A 4480-nucleotide genomic window follows, 5' to 3' on the forward strand; every position below is an offset into this window, starting at 1 on the left:
TGGCTATATGATTAGTAATTTAATCGATACTTCTATGCTACATGTGTAGTAGGATGTACATAGCCTAGATACAAACTTTATACTGTTACTCGACAATCACGTGATAATACTTTGCAAGTACATGTAATACTAATAACAGAGGAAGACTCGACAAAGGATTTTATATCTACAAATTTTAATAAATTTAAATATATTTGAAATATTAACATTAGAGACTTTCTTCTTTTAATTTGTTTTATTAATTTAAATTACATAATTTTTATATTACTTTCTCATTTCGTGTGTCTACGAGTACCACGAGTATTATTTATGAATGTATAAATTTACATAATGAAAGTCTCAACTATGTTCCCTGGGTGAATGCAGTCTTAATTAAAGAATCGTAAGTTTCTCTCTTTGGCGATGGCGCAAGAGCTCCTAAATTTTGATTATTTTCTTTTCAGAACTCATTCTGAACATAAACGAAACGAACAATGAAAAAAGCAGACAAATGCAAGGCACATTTTCGTAGTCGGCACAAAGAGACCTTTTCAACAACGTATTAATACATATAGGTGCTTCATTTCGATAAACGGTTCACAAATAACCAGCAAGCATAGCGTCTAAAATGCGCAATGTTTTCTGGGACACCCTATTACAGTGCTTTCTAACTTTTTTTTTTATCCACGAACTCCTTTTGACATTTTGGAGAAGCTAACGAACCTCTTTCTCTAGACAACGTTTGCTAACAATAGGTGAATAAATCTTTTTCAGAAACTGGTCTAAATATTTTGAGAAACAATGTGAACGTGCTAATAATTGATGCGATCACCTAATGATCGACACTTGACGCACTTTTGTAATAGTTAAATATCAACGACTTTGTAAATAAAGTCGAAATATATGTAAATATATTTTCGTATCTATGGCTTATTTCTATAGATCTATATTTATATTGACAGGTTTACGACTTCTCGAGGAATATTCTTGGATATATTGCTTCGCCTCAATATTAAAAGAAGTTGATTGAATCTTCTGAGTTCTGGAGACGAATGTAAGTATTAATTCATTGATTCTCTTTTTCTTATTAATCATTCCTCGCGATGATGAGACGTGATAAATTCAGTTCAAGACTGTCTGAATCAAAGCCACTTAACCGAATCGCACGAATCTAAACGTTATCCGTAATTGACAGAAGTGTCGATTACTCACGTTCAATAGTCGTTTCCAAATTGAGGTAGTTTAATCGAGCAACTCGGTATTTTTAAGTTTATCGATTCGTCCCCTCGAGAACGATGAAAATATTCGTTGAAGTTAAACGAAAGAGATATATTATTTTCGACTCACTTTTTACCGAGGATGACAGGAAATTCATTAGTAAACGTTACACGAAGTATATTAAATATTCCGTTCGGCTCGCAAAAACTAAAAATGTTTCACCTTCAAAGAAATATTTGCGGAGGGAACAATATGCGCATTGAATTTATTCAAATATTCGCTGGGTTGCTTTGTTAGAGTATTCGTGTTAGAGTATCCATTATAGATGATAGAAATACATCCAAGTCTTTTGTAACTGTAACTTTGAACGCGTTTTATTTTACCGATTATTGGAAACTACATAATCAAACATTTATTGTGATATTTATTTTTGTAACTTCACCGAAATTCAAGTATTTTATACAAATTCATTTCATTTGACATTTAACTTACCATATTAATTTTTTTAGTTCTTCAATAAAAAGCACTGTCACCCATATATAGATTCCGTTAATATTGTTTAGTTATGAAATTAAAAATTCTATTTCTAATAATTCTCGTTGTAGAATCGAAAACATTATTCGAAACATTTCTCGTTGTGGAATCTGTAATATACGACCGACAGTGGAAATGCATTTAGTCTATTATTTCACGAGGTGACGTCAGGAAATGCACGCATTGATTTGCATATTACGGAGAGTAGGTTAAACGAGAAGAAAAATGGATGTCGATAAACGAAATAAAATTGTAATTTAAAAGTTTAAGGACAGTTCTATTAGTCGTGCTCGTTTGTAGGAAACATACGATGTCTCTCAACGAAGGAAATGAGTGCGATAAAAATCAATTGAGAAGGTGAAAATCGTTCCAGGAGACCATTAAGATTCATTATGAGGTGAATTTTATGCGCCGTTTACGTGCAAAGTATTGAGTATACGACAAGGACATTACACCTTATTCGTAGAAAATTTTCTTGTTTTTATTTTTGGTACAGCAAAGGTATGAATGGAATACCTTCATTCGAATCAAAAATTGTCTATTGTATAGTTGCTACCTGACAAACGATATCATGTTTAGACGATATCTTTCTACCACCTGTCCTGCAAGATAACTGACCTAACTTCTCAAGAAGAATAATCACGTACTGCATGAGGTTCAATATACTGCAATATTTGCTATAGAGTTTATATAGCACTGCGACCTACAATGGGTTCTAGTGTGTTTTGTTTTTTTATTCCTGGTCGATATAATAAATTACGTGATGCCTGAGACTGTTTCATATTCTCATGAATGTAACAAGCACTTCATATTCTCGAATTTCAAATAACTCGCTTCGAAGTTCCAGTTTTACTTCCTGTGACATTTAGTTAATTAAAATTTTTAGTGCAAATACACATGTCAACGCTAGACGCGGTCCGAAAAACCTCGTCTTTTAAAACTCTCTTCTCATTCTCTCATCATTTTACAGTATAACGTACACTGTCCCTCAAAATTATGTTGATATTTTCTTAACTCTAGTAACTATCTAAAAAAGTTACGAAATCCAACGAAATCATCCAAATGAAATCAAACGAAATTTTATGTATTCCATTTTCTCCCAAAATCAAAATATATTTGATCAATAATTCATTACATATTACAAGTAATTATATCTTTAGGCTATTAATTACTTTATTGTTCACGTTTTAATATCATTCCACACCTTTTTTTAATAATTACCATGAGTGTTTTCGAAACCTTTCGACGATAAAGGAATATAATCCAGGGTAAACACATACATTTCTAGTTATTTCACGAATTTAAATAATCAAACTACCCAACGAAGCTATTGTTCACCAAACTTGGTACAACATTTTCCACTTAAAATCACGTAACGAAAACTTATATACACAGATTCGTTAAAAATGGTAAGTGTTCGCATACTTTTGACCGGCAGTGTACGTATCCGCGGCTGTCTACTTAAAAATTGAAAAGTCGAGAGTCGGGGGGGTCGAGGGATCATCGGTCCGGAGCTGCCAGACTAGAAAAAGGGTTGCAGACTCCGCAACCAGCCGCGGTGGGAAGACGGTAACTTCGTTAACCAATTGGCCGCGATACAAGTCAAGACACTCGGATCCTCCCCCGCATCCGTGGAAGCGATTTTCCGTAAGTGGTGGTCGCCTGAACGCCGAAATCTCCATTCTAGGGTAACTACGTCGGTTGGTTAATCACCGTGCGGTATAATCAGCGGCCTGGCACCGCGATTATGTTACGGCTGTAAAGTGCATAATGCATCGCGTCGATGCAGAAATTGTTTTCGGCGTTGCGCATCCGAATGCGCGGCCGGCCGCGTAGTTGATATCAATTAAGAGCGTGCCCCTCCGCGAAAGGGGCGACGACAGACCAGGGGGCGGGAGGCTAGGAAGGGAGGGAAGGGAAGGGTAGACGGGGGTTTCGACCAGAATCGGTGCGCCAGAATTCGGTAAATTATTTAACAAAATTACCGTAGCGTACGTTAGTTGCGCTAATGGCATCGGTTTGCGCTCCGTCGAAAGTTCTACGAGTGTCGTTTAGTTCGCGGTTTGGCAGGGACCCGTGTGTATTTTACCGTCTCCCGCATGGAAACGCTCGATAACAGCGGCCCTGGTACCCCGACGAATGGGAAGTCTTTACAAAGCGACTGACACGGATAATGAACGACTCGATTGACAACACGTTGATGCCTACTTTGCACCTCGAAACGTTTACCCGTAACCCGCCACGCGGGATCGATAGGAAAATAGTCGTACTGCATCGGCGGTGCATATACTAAAATTGGAACGACACAGAGAAGATTAGCGTGGTCCCTGCGCGAGGATGACACGCAAAACCGTGGAGCGTTTCACATTTCTACGAAAAACGGTATTATACATATAGGTGACAAGGATTTTCACTGAGGAATAAATAAATTAATGAAAGTAAGGCGTCGAAGAAAATTAATTTGGATAGGATTGGTGAATTCTAAAGAGGTCGGGAAAATAAGCACTAAATTTTAGCCTCGTAGCAATTTTCACGGATATTAGTCTGCCAGTTAATGTGATAAAGAAAACTTTGTACCTACGTTAAGAAGATTTATTAGTGTAATGACTATTGCAAATGGTTTCACACTTAAGCCCTAAATGCCCTCGGTTTCAAATTTAATACCGGATTTTTAAATCGAATTGAAAAAACTTCAGCTGTCAAAATTGTTCAAATAATAAATGCATTGATATCTTTTTAAATTTAATTA

General features: G+C 36.3%; 1 long non-coding RNA gene and 1 other non-coding gene across 2 annotated transcripts; both read left to right on the plus strand.

Annotated features, from left to right (window-relative positions):
• Window positions 1-954: 954 nt before the first annotated feature.
• LOC128892720 (uncharacterized) lies at window positions 955-3108 on the plus strand. The gene is made up of 4 exons (XR_008461155.1): window positions 955-1033; window positions 1803-1935; window positions 2032-2128; window positions 2228-3108. It is a non-coding gene; the product is annotated as an uncharacterized LOC128892720 (long non-coding RNA).
• An 889-nt stretch (window positions 3109-3997) lies between these two features.
• LOC128892721 (U6 spliceosomal RNA) lies at window positions 3998-4103 on the plus strand. Its single transcript, XR_008461156.1, has one exon. It is a non-coding gene; the product is annotated as a U6 spliceosomal RNA (small nuclear RNA).
• Window positions 4104-4480: the final 377 nt, after the last annotated feature.

Source organism: Hylaeus anthracinus, unplaced genomic scaffold, assembly GCF_026225885.1.
Source record: "Hylaeus anthracinus isolate JK02 unplaced genomic scaffold, UHH_iyHylAnth1.0_haploid 15401, whole genome shotgun sequence".
Taxonomy (NCBI): Eukaryota; Metazoa; Arthropoda; class Insecta; order Hymenoptera; family Colletidae; genus Hylaeus; species Hylaeus anthracinus.